The sequence below is a fragment of the Hyperolius riggenbachi genome, chromosome 9 (genome assembly GCF_040937935.1).
Source record: "Hyperolius riggenbachi isolate aHypRig1 chromosome 9, aHypRig1.pri, whole genome shotgun sequence".
In the NCBI taxonomy this organism is placed as follows: Eukaryota; Metazoa; Chordata; class Amphibia; order Anura; family Hyperoliidae; genus Hyperolius; species Hyperolius riggenbachi.
Genome location: NC_090654.1, coordinates 218104238 through 218117173, shown reverse-complemented (window position 1 = coordinate 218117173; position 12936 = coordinate 218104238).

The window sequence follows — 12936 nt, the reverse complement described above, 5'->3', positions numbered from 1 at the left end:
CTTGAATGGGAGTGTTTAATGCCGAGTCCCAAACGCTGGCAGTAAAAGCGGGGCAGACGATGGTGTGAACCAGCCCTAAGGCTCCCTGCACACTGCATGTGATTCCGACTACGATTTTTTATCTTTTTTTTTAAATTCGATTTCCAATTTTTAATCGTTACTGCATGCTGCATTTTTTCTGTGTTTTTCTGTTGATAGCATTCAGGGAAAATCGGAATCGGATTTTGAAAAGCGGAATCGGAATCGCAAATCAGATTTGCTGTGTGCAAATAGGCCTTAGGCCTCTTTTCCACAGACCTTTGAATTGTATGCTCAGCAAGCAGTTACCAGGCAGCAGTTAGCAGATATCAGGCAGCAACAAGCAGTTACCAGGCAGCAGTGAGCAGTTGTGAGAGTTTGAGAGTCATTTCACTGCCTATCAACAGTCCATGGAAAAGAGGCCTAAGGCAGGGTTTCTCAAACCGGTCATCGAGACTTCCCAATGGTGCATGTATTGCAGGCAACCTTTTCTATGCACAGCGTAATAGGAATACAGAGGCGCCAGAAAGATAAAAATATCTAAAACATTTAAAAATGAGGAGGTAGTGGTGGACTTACCTCCTCCGGGAAGACACAAGAAAATGCAGATCAATTTTTAGCAAAACAATTTATTTACATACTCCAGTAAAATACAAAGCGTTTCGCGAGAGTGAACCGCTTCCTCAGGCAATAAGATGGAGCATATACAAAAATAGGTCTGGTACCATGCCAAGCGCCTCTGCTGTCTGCCGTGGTAAAGGACATTACCACCCAGATTAATGAGGTAGACCAAAGGGTTGGGGACCTCAAGACCCATATGTATATTATAGCCGAAGCGGTGGACAACGACAAACAGCAGATAAATGCGCTCAAAGCTAGGGTTAATGCTGCAGGTCTTTGTCTGGAGGATTATGAAAACTGGGCCCAGCGTTCGAACCTCCGCATGCGAGGAATCCCGGAGTCCACAGCACTCAGAGGTTGAGGAACCTCTTCTCTACCCTTTTGCCGCAGGTTGATGAGGAAATGTTTAGAAATGGACATATCCACAGGACCCTGGGGAGTCCAAGAACCCCGAACACTCCCAAGGAGGTCATTCTAAAGCTCCACTACAGGAAAATCAAGACAAAATCATCAGCTGCCAGAGACTCCGCTGATCTTCCGGGGTGCCCTCCTCTGCATCTCTTTTCAGACCTGGTACCTATTACTCTGCAGAAAACACTAATATGCATCACCTTGGCACTAGTACGGGTAGAAAGTTAGGTACCGATGGGGCTTCCCTTGTTCCCTCAGCTTTTCCCTGAACAATTGTTCCCATACCATTTGCACACTCGATGAAGGAATGAAAGTACTGGAGGTGGCTAATTTACACCTTGAGCTGCCTGAACCTGCTCCTCTTTCACAGCACAGCCCGAGACCACAGCGGACCTGGACAGAGATTCCTCAGCATTCACCAAGATCTTAATTGGAACGCCTCCAGCTGAATGAAGCATAGGATTTGATACACCGTGTTGCCCTAAAGGACAACTGTAGTGAGAGGTATATGGAGGCTGCCATACAGTGGCTTGCAAAAGTATTCAGCCCCCTTGAAGTTTTCCACATTTTGTCACATTACTGCCACAAACATGAATCAATTTTATTGGAATTCCACGTGAAAGACCAATACAAAGTGGTGTACATGTGAGAAGTGGAATGAAAATCATACATTATTCCAAACATTTTTTACAAATCAATAACTGCAAAGTGGGGTGTGCGTAATTATTCAGCCCCCTGAGTCAATACTTTGTAGAACCACCTTTTGCTGCAATTATAGCTGCCAGTCTTTTAGGGTATGTCTCTACCAGCTTTGCACATCTAGAGACTGAAATCCTTGCCCATTCTTCTTTGCAAAACAGCTCCAGCTCAGTCAGATTAGATGGACAGCATTTGTGAACAGTAGTGCTCAGATCTTGCCACAGATTCTTGATTGGATTTAGATCTGGACTTTGACTGGGCCATTCTAACACATGCATATGTTTTGTTTTAAACCATTCCATTGTTGCCCTGGCTTTATGTTTGGGGTCGTTGTCCTGCTGGAAGGTGAACCTCCGCCCCAGTCTCAAGTCTTTTGCAGACTCCAAGAGGTTTTCTTCCAAGATTGCCTTGTATTTGGCTCCATCCATCTTCCCATCAACTTTGACCAGCTTCCCTGTCCCTGCTGAAGAGAAGCAACCCCAGAGCATGATGCTGCCACCACGATATTTGACAGTGGGGATGGTGTGTTCTGAGTGATGTGCAGTGTTAGTTTTCTGCCACACAGCGTTTTGCATTTTGGCCAAAAAGTTCTATTTTGGTCTCATCCGACCACAGCACCTTCTTCCACATGTTTGCTGTGTCCCCCACATGGCTTGTGGCAAACTGCAAACGGGACTTCTTATGCTTTTCTGTTAACAATGGCTTTCTTCTTGTCACTCTTCCACAGAGCCAGGACAAGGTGCTCCAGCACCCAAGGCTGAGACACCAAAGTGCATCCCTCCCACCCATCACACACTGATTGCTATTAGACTAAGAAGTGCCCCAGGGCCCCCAACACCTTAAAGGACTTACGAGCCCAAATAGTAAAAAAAAAGTTAAGTACCTTAATCATTTTTAAATGCACGGAGGACGCCGTCCGCGCCCTCCGTGCTGTTCCGCCGGGTCCCCGCAGTCTGATCGCCCCCCGTGCCGCTCCCGACCCCACGGACGGGGTCGGGCTCCCCTTCCTCTCCCAAGATGGCCGCCAGAGCCGACCGCGGCTGCGCAGTCCGCATACGCGTTAGTGCGGCTGCGCAGCTCTAGGGCCTCCCCCCCGATCCACGCACACCAAAGTGCATCCCTCCCACCCATCACACACTGATTGCTATTAGACTAAGAAGTGCCCCAGGGCCCCCAACACCTTAAAGGACTTACGAGCCCAAATAGTAAAAAAAAGTTAAAGGATACCACAACTGACATGTGGCATAATGAGATAGACATGGGTATGTACAGTGCCTAGCACACAAATAACTATGCTGTGTTCCTTTTTTTCTTTCTCTGCCTGAAAGAGGTAAATATCAGGTATGTAAGTGGCTGACTCAGTCCTGACTCAGACAGGAAGTGACTACAGTGTGACCCTCACTGATAAGAATTTCCCCCTTTTTTATCTCTTTCTTGCTCTCAGAAGCCATTTTCTTCCAGGAAAGTGTTTTATAGTTGGAATTTCTTATCAGTGAAGGTCACACTGTAGTCACTTTCTGTCTGAGTCAGGACTGAGTCAGCCACTTACATACCTGATATTTACCTCTTTCAGGCAGAGAAAGAAAAAAAGGAACACAGCATAGTTATTTGTGTGCTAGGCACTGTACATACCCATGTCTATCTCATTATGCCACGTCAGTTGTGGTATCCTTTAAGTACCTTAATCATTTTTAAATGCACGGAGGACGCCGTCCGCGCCCTCTGTGCTGTTCCGCCGCACAGTAGCGTGGATCGAGGGGGGAGGCCCTAGAGCTGCGCAGCCGCACTAACGCGTATGCGGACTGCGCAGCCGCGGCCGGCTCCGGCGGCCATCTTGGGAGAGGAAGGGGAGCCCGACCCCGTCCGTGGGGTCGGGAGCGGCACGGGGGGCGATCAGACTGCGGGGACCCGGCGGAACAGCACGGAGGGCGCGGACGGCGTCCTCCGTGCATTTAAAAATGATTAAGGTACTTAACTTTTTTTTTACTATTTGGGCTCGTAAGTCCTTTAATCTCTAGTTATCTGACTTGCAGGCACTGCCATATATCCCCTTTTCTTATTCTCTCTGCTTCAAACACAATAGGGGAATGATAGCTGAGTGATTTGTGCGCCCCCCTCCTACACTTCACCCTGAGGCTGGAGCCTCTCTCGCCTCTGCCCTGCTCTTTCATAAGAGCCAACTTTGTGCAGTGCACGACTAATAGTTGTCCTATGGACAGATTCTCCCACTTGAGTTGTAGATCTCTGCAGCTCGTCCAGAGTCACCATGGGCCTCTTGACTGCATTTCTGATCAGTGCTCTCCTTGTTCGGCCTGTGAGTTTAGGTGGACGGACTTGTCTTGGTAAGTTTACAGTTGTGCCATACTCCTCCCATTTTTGAATGATCGCTTGAACAGTGCTCTGTGGGATGTTCAAGGCTTTGGAAATAGTTTTTACATAGTTACATAGTTATTTTGGTTGAAAAAAGACATACGTCCATCGAGTTCAACCAGTATAAAGTACAACACCAGCCTGCTCCCTCACATATCCCTGTTGATCCAGAGGAAGGCGAAAAAACCCTTACAAGGCATGGTCCAATTAGCCCCTAAAGGGAAAAATTCCTTCCCGACTCCAGATGGCAATCAGATAAAATCCCTGGATCAACATCATTAGGCATTACCTAGCAATTGTAGCCATGGATGTCTTTCAACGCAAGGAAAGCATCTAAGCACCCTTTAAATGCAGGTATAGAGTTTGCCATAACGACTTCCTGTGGCAATGCATTCCACATCTTAATCACTCTAACTGTAAAGAACCCTTTCCTAAATAAATGGCTAAAAACGTTTTTCCTCCATGCGCAGATCATGTCCTCTAGTCCTTTGAGAAGGCCTAGGGACAAAAAGCTCATCCGCCAAGGTATTATATTGCCCTCTGATGTATTTATACATGTTAATTAGATCCCCTCTAAGGCGTCTTTTCTCTAGACTAAATAAACCCAGTTTATCTAACCTTTCTCGATAAGTGAGACCTTCCATCCCACGCATCAATTTTGTTGCTCGTCTCTGCACCTGCTCTAAAACTGCAATATCTTTTTTGTAATGTGGTGCCCAGAACTGAATTCCATATTCCAGATGTGGCCTTACTAGAGAGTTAAACAGGGGCAATATTATGCTAGCATCTCGAGTTTTTATTTCCCTTTTAATGCATCCTAAAATTTTGTTAGCTTTAGCTGCAGCTGCTTGGCATTGAGTACGATTATTTAACTTGTTGTCAATGAGTACTCCTAAGTCCTTCTCAAAGTTTGATGTCCCCAACTGTATCCCATTTATTTTGTATGGTGCTAGACCATTAGTACGTCCAAAATGCATGACCTTACATTTGTCAACATTGAATTTCATCTGCCATGTATGTGCCCATATAGCCATCCTATCCAGATCCTGTTGCAATATGACACTATCTTCCTGAGAGTTGATGATTCTGCACAATTTTGTATCATCTGCAAAAATAGCAACATTGCTCACTACTGCATCTACTAGGTCATTAATAAATAAATTGAAGAGCACTGGACCCAGAACAAACCCCTGTGGGACCCCACTGCTAACAGTCTCCCATTTTGAGTACGATCCATTGACCACAACTCTTTGTTTTCTGTCCATTAGCCAGTTCCCTATCCATGAACACAGACTCTTCCCCAGTCCTTGCATCCTCAACTTTTGCACCAGACTTTTGTGGGGAACAGTGTCGAAGGCCTTTGCAAAGTCCAAGTATATCACATCTACAGCATTCCCAATATCCATATTAGCATTCACTACCTCATAAAAGCTGAGCATGTTAGTCAAACAGGACCTGTCTTTAGTAAACCCATGTTGATGCTGAGAAATAAGATTATTTTCTACTATGAAGTTATGTATAGTATCTCTTAGTAACCCCTCAAATAGTTTGCATACAACTGATGTTAAACTTACAGGTCTATAATTTCCTGGATCAGATTTTTTGCCCTTCTTAAATAATGGGAAAACGTGGGCTGTACGCCAATCCACTGGGACTCTGCCAGTTGCAAGAGAGTCACAAAAGATAAGATAAAGGGGTTTATCTATAACTGAACTTAATTCCCTTAGTACCCGAGGATGCATGCCATCCGGGCCAGGTGCCTTGTCTATTTTTAATTTATTTAGTCTTGCCTTCACTTCTTCCTGCGTTAAGTATTTAATATTACAGTTAGAAGATTGAGACTCTTCCGCCTCTGTAGTTTGCAACAGTGCTGTTTCTTTTGTGAAGACAGAAGCAAAGAAAGCATTTAATAACTCTGCCTTACCTTGGTCATCCACCATTGAGTTCCCATCCTCATCCTTTAGGAGTCCTATACAGTCAACCTTTCTTTTTTTAGAGTTAATGTACTTGTAAAACTTTTTTGGGTTAGATTTGATATCCTTAGCGATTTGTTTTTCAGCTTCAATCTTTGCCTGCCTAATTTCTTTTTTACAATTTTTATTGCACTCCTTATAATTGCTTAGTGCAGCCTCGGTCCCCTCCTGTTTTAAGACCTTATAGGCATTCTTTTTCCTCTTCATTTTATCTTTAACCTTTCTATTCATCCATAGAGGCCTTTTTTTATTCCTAGACATTTTGTTTCCATATGGGATATACATACTACAGTATTGATTGAGTATAAGTTTAAAAGCTTGCCATTTCCCTTCAGTGTCTTCCCCTTGTAGTACATTATCCCAGTTCACCAAACTTAGTGCCTGCCTAATTTGAGTGAACTTTGCTTTTCTAAAATTCATAGTTTTAGTGGTCCCGCTGCCCCGTGGCCTATTAGTCACCAGATCAAACGTTATCATGTTGTGATCACTATTTCCCAAATGTTCTTGAACCTGCACATTTGATACATTATCTGGTCTATTAGAAATGATCAGATCCAGTAACGCATTCCCCCTAGTTGGTTCAGTTACCATTTGAGTCAAGTAATTGTCCTGTAGTGCTGCCAGATATCTGCTGCTTTTACCAGAATGGGTAGCTTCAATACTCCAGTCAATGTCTGGAAAGTTGAAGTCGCCCATAATTATGACCTCATTTTTACCTGCAGCTTTTTCAATCTGCTGTAGTAATCGCAGTTCTGCAGCTTCATTAATAAGAGGTGGCCTGTAGCATACCCCAATAAGCAATTGGCAACTTTTATTTACACCATGAATATTTACCCAAACGGACTCCACATCTTCGCAATCTTCCTCCATCTCATCGTTGAGGACAGCTGTAATAGAATTCTTAACAAAGAGACAAACCCCTCCACCTTTTTTCCCTGTTCTATCCCTCCTAAACACATTGTATCCTTTTAAATTAGCTATCCAGTCATGGTTTTCATCCATCCATGTCTTGGTTATTCCCACAATGTCATAGCCTTTGTCATTCAGAATGAACTCTAGTTCGTCTATTTTATTTGCAAGGCTCCGAGCATTGGTTACCATGCACTTTATATTTTTACCACCACATTTACCAATTTTGTTTACATGAAATGGGCTACTTGAATTTTTACCAACCTCCTTAATCTTTACACTGTCCCCACCCCCCTCTCCACCCTCCTTAATGATAGGTTCCCACTGTCTTTTTACCTCATCTTGTCTACGTATTGAGACTTTATCCTCCCGCCTCCCCCCAGATCCTAGTTTAAAATCTCCTCCAACCGTTTAGCCATCTTCTCCCCCAATGCAGCTGCACCCTCCCCATTAAGGTGCAGCCCATCCCTGCTGTAGAACCTGTAGCCGACTGCAAAGTCTGCCCAGTTCTCCAGGAACCCAAACCCTTCCTTCCTACACCAATTTCTCAGCCACTTATTTAACTCCCTAAGCTCCCTCTGTCTCTCAGATGTAGCACGTGGCACTGGCAGTATTTCAGAAAACACCACCTTGGAGGTCCTTGCTTTAAGTTTATCTCCAAGTACCTGAAAATCATTTTTGAGGACCTTCCATCTCCCACTAACTTTGTCATTGGTGCCAATGTGTACCATGACAGCCGGGTCTTCCCCAGCCCCACCCAGTAATCTGTCAATTCTTTCCGCTACATGCCGAACCCGAGCACCCGGTAGGCAACAGACTGTATGGCATTCGCGGTTTCTTCGACAGATTACCCTATCTGTGCGCCTAATAATTGAATCCCCTACCACCAGTACCTACCACCAGTTTTGTAGCCTAAGCCTGCTTTAAATTTCTCATTAACTTTATACCTGAACTGGATGGTGTGTTCTTTGGACTTCATGGTGTTACTGCTCCCAAGATTCTCTTAGACAACCTCTGAGGCGGTCACAGAGCAGCTGTATTTGTACTGACAAATTACACACAGGTGCACTCTATTTAGTCATTAGCACTCATCAGGCAATGTCTATGGGCAACTGACTGCACTGAGACCAAAGGGGGCTGAATAATTACGCACAACCCACTTTGCAGTTGATAATTTGTAAAAAAATGTTTGGAATCATGTATGATTTTTGTTCCACTTCTCTTGTACACCACTTTGTATTTGTCTTTCACGTGGAATTCCAATAAAATTGACTCATGTTTGTGGCAGTAATGTGACAAAATGTGGAAAACTTCAAGGCGGCGAATACTTTTGCAAGTCACTGTATTTGTTTCCTTATAAGCAATACTAGTTGCCTGGCAGTCCTGCTGATCCTCTGCCTCTAATACTTTTAGCCATAGACCCTGAACAAGCATGCAGTAGATCAGGTGTTTCTGACTTTATTGCCAGATCTGACAAGATTAGTTGCATGCTTGTTTCTAGGGTTATTCAGACATTATGACAACCAAATAGATCATCTGGACTGCCAGGCAACCTGTATTACTTAAAAGTAAATAAATATGGCTGCCTCCATATATCTCTTACTACAGTTGTCCTTTAATTCTCAGTTATCTTTTTGAGTTCCCCTGGCTGTTACCCACTTAGTACACATTATGCTCCACGTGGCCTGTACTATGTCTCTATTACTCCTGACTCACCGCAATGTGCAGATACCCCGAACTCACCTTGCTGAGCCTTATATTGTTGCTATGGGCCCTTGTGGCCAGACCACCAGTGGATCATGCTACTTAGGAACCTCGGACTCTACTCGTTTCACTGTTCCCATCTAGCAGCTCACTGACATTTTTTATTTATCATTGGTGACCCCCTCATGTGTCCCCCTCGAAGGCTAAATGTCATTTGCAGATATCTCCACTTAATTGATTGCCTCCTGCACAATTTTCTTTTGCACTGTACTGGGCCGCTTAGAGCTCATTTGCTTGGGACTTGTTGGGGTTGTGCTTCACCATTCACATGCCAGGATCTATATGCAGTAGACTCTGCAAGGGATGCAGCCACAGGGGGGCCCAGACGCCACAAGGGGGTCCCGTCCTGAGAGACTGACAACTAAAGGCAAGGAGAGGAAAAAAAAACGTGTTATCTGCACAATTGTTCTAATGACTGCATCTGCTAAACCACTAATAAGGAATCATATAAAGTTTTGTACAAAACAATTTGTAGACAGTCTCTATTCAGTGTGCATAGGTAGGGGGCCCCATCCAAAGTTTTGAAGGGGGGTCCTGTGATTTTTAGTTACACCCGTATATAAGGATTTGAGTGGCCTCATGTAACTTTTGCCTAACCTGACGTCCTCACTAGAGATGTCGCAAACCTCCGATTTTTGGGTCGCAAACCTCCGCGAAAGGTTCGGTTCGCGAAAAAGTTCGCAAACCGCAATAGACTTCAATGGGGAGGCGAACTTTGAAAAATAGAAAAAATGTTAACGCCTAGAAAAATGATAGAAAACATGTTTCAAAGGCTCTAACACCTGGAGGCAGACATGATTGAGTGAAATACACATCAAATGTCCCAGGTTAACATCTAGGTTTCGCACAGACCCCTATTTTAGGACACCCTCCACCCTTCTACCTATTCCCTCCTCCCTCCTACCAGAGGGAGGAGGGTCTCACCTGCTAGAGAATTATATTATTTCAAAAGCCAGTTTACATACCATAGCTGAGAATTGAAGCCAGGTCTCACTGTGTGGTGGGCAAGTACCTTAACCACTGTACCACAACAGTACTAACTGAAGCTGGCCTAGCATTTACCATTTATGCTCAATCCAAGAGAAAAATTAGACAAGATAGCAGCGTTAGGAAGACTTGCCTAAGGTCTCCTACTGAATAGGTGCTGGCTTACTGAACAGACAGAGACAAGATTCGAACCCTGGTCTTGTGTCAGAGGCAGAGCCCTTAACCATTACACCAGTGCTTACAGATATGTAGCCAGACATGGCCTTGTACTTCACCCTACTCTGGGCAAAGGATTTACTTTATGCCATCCTTTTTATGTCCTCATTTATTTTGATACATATGATGGGCAGCGCAGGGATTTACCCGTGTGTTATCTAGGAGGTGGGTTCCCGTTGCCCCGCTTACCTCCAGCATCATGCCCGATTTGCCTGGGATCTCCGGGGCTGTGGGTCCTTGGTTTCCCTAGTAGACACAGTGACCCTCTTCAACTTGGACCATGGCGCTGACAGTCTGGGAGTGCTTTTCTGCATCTTATGTTTGTGTTATACAATGATGGGGGGTAATTGTTCTGCTCAAGATTGCACCTCTGGGATCACTCACTACCTTTATTGGTAGCAAGTCACAGCTTGACCGAATTAAAGTTATTCTTGTTTAGTTGAATTGTTCGTTGTGAAGGTCAGGACATCCTCCTGCATCTACACATGCTGAGTTTATGATCATCTGTTTTGCCTTCATTAGCTTATTGTACTCTAAAGTAATATGGTTTTGGGAGTTTAATTACACAACGTGAAGGAATTCAATGCTCCTGGGAAGCGACACAAAGCTTTCCTTGATTATAACTTGTAAACACAGGCTATTAACAATATGCCTGCTTCCATGAAAGCAGGAAGTAAACACACTGCAGATTTATAGCAGCTGTAACAAAGAAATGTTTTTCTTTAAAGGTTATTATGCTGTTCCTTATCTTTTAGAGCAGGGAGTAAATTCTTTGTTCTGGTTTTAAGATCCAGAATGCTAGATGTTTAAATAGTGACCTCCTAGCACATTTTTTGTTTCCCATCTGCACGACATTTAGCTCCTTAGCATTTGAAAGGAATTTTAATACAAAAAAATAGAGAGATATTTACCTAAAGACAGGGAAGGCTCTGGGTCCTATAAAGCCTTCCTGGTTCCCGCATTCAGATTGTGAGCTCTTCCGAGGGGAAATTTAGTAAAATTACTATACAAGTATGCTTCACTGCAGGTGTTGTATAGCACATGAGCAATTTGCCCTCTATGATTCAATCCTGTTTTTACATGATGTATGGGAACACTCCAGTGTGAAACTAGCCTTAGGCCTCTTTCATCCAGAAAGCTAAGGGCAGTGAATGCAGTTACTCCCGTGCACCACACAGGCACTTGCTAGCGCTCTGTACAGGAGGTATTGTCTCCTGGACTTACCTTGGGCATCCTCCAACCCCTCGAGGTGTGCAGGCACTCCACTAGATATCACTTCCAGTAATCCATCCGCCTGCGCTCTCTGTGCATGCGTAGCCTGGACACAGGAGCACACCGCACATGCAGAGAGAGGATGGTGAGGGAGCCCACACACCTCATGACACTAGAGAAAGACCCAGGTAAGTATAAATACAGCCACTAGTTTACATCTCAGGTACACTATACATCAAAAAGTATAGAGCTTTTGGAGTCCTTTTCTGGTGCAGCTTAACATCTTGTGGACCAGACGATTCTGGCCACTTGGTCAATAGTGGGAACAGCAAGAGCATGTGGCAGGGATGATTCAAATCTACGCCCTGGCAGGAATAACAGGACATAAACTGTGTGTAGATTTCAATCATCAAGGTCTAGAAGCAGTTAAAGGCTAGAACACATGATGCATTTTTCCAGTCAAATCTACGGGTCAATCAATCAATTTTTTTGTGCAGTACTTATCTGAAAATCAAGCCCATTCTTGATCAGGAGTAGATTGGAAAATCTGGAAATTATCAAGCAACCAGTCGATCTGATGGGAAAATTGCTTTGTGTGTACCAGCCTTTAAAGAGAACCAGAGCCGAAGCTTGGGTTCAAAATGAATAATCACCCCTCAGAGAGGGAAGCCTCAGGATCCTTTTGAGGCTTCCCTCGGTTGTCCAGAGTGCCCTTGATGCTGAGCGCGGCCCCCTCCTAGTCCTGGCCCCCCAGATCCTCTTCCACAAACATGGCCATGCATTGTAACATTGAGCCGCGGGCTTCGTGCTACTGGCTCGATCTTACAATGGGTAAGGTTCAGGGTAATATGCTGATGTGGCCTACAAGAAGGGTGGTTGGTCAATTTAAAGTTTACTGGGGGCCAGGACCACCATAGAAAAATCATGGGTTCCATACTGGGCAAACCTACTGCCCCCCCCCCCCCACCCCACCCCACCTTTTGCTCCCACACTGAAGATGTTGGTTTTACTTAAAAAAAAAAAACAAAAAAAAAAAAACCTTTGCACGCGTGCCCCCCCCCCCCCCCCCTCAAAAAAGGCAGCGTCTCCACATGCATAGATAGTAGTAAAAATGTTTCTGTACTGTGTTAACCAAACAGATTATGGGTAGGCAGGAAAAAAAACAGTCTTGTAAAAAAGCTTTTTAAAAGAAGGGGACTAGATCCCAGAAAGCTTGCATACGGTAATTTAACTACCAGTTAGCCAAGGTATTACTTTTACAAGACTTTGTTTTATTCTACCTACACATCCATTGATAGAAACCCAATTGGGCTGCAGGTTTCCTAAACATATTTAGGCCAAATTCCTCAAGACAAACCTTTCCATATACATATTTACATAGTTGGGCAGCATTTCATATCAATAGGCAGGAATTCCCCTAACATAAGGACAGAGTACCTCACCCTAAACTACCAAACATAAGTAGACAGACTCAACCATTTCCCAAAAATCCCAATCATAATTGGACAAAGTAACACGTTAAATACCCAACCGTTAATATGATTGTGTGTAGCGCCATCATCTTCCTTGGTGCTGTGAATGAAATAAATGGAACAAAGGTACATGACATACAGATATTGGTACATATGACAATACAGACATTGGTGCATAATGTAGAAGTAGTATTGTGAGGAACCGCGGAAAAGCCGCTGCGTGTACTAACAGCAGGACGGCTGAGTCCATGTCCAGCACAGCGGCTGGCATGTGGAGACGTACG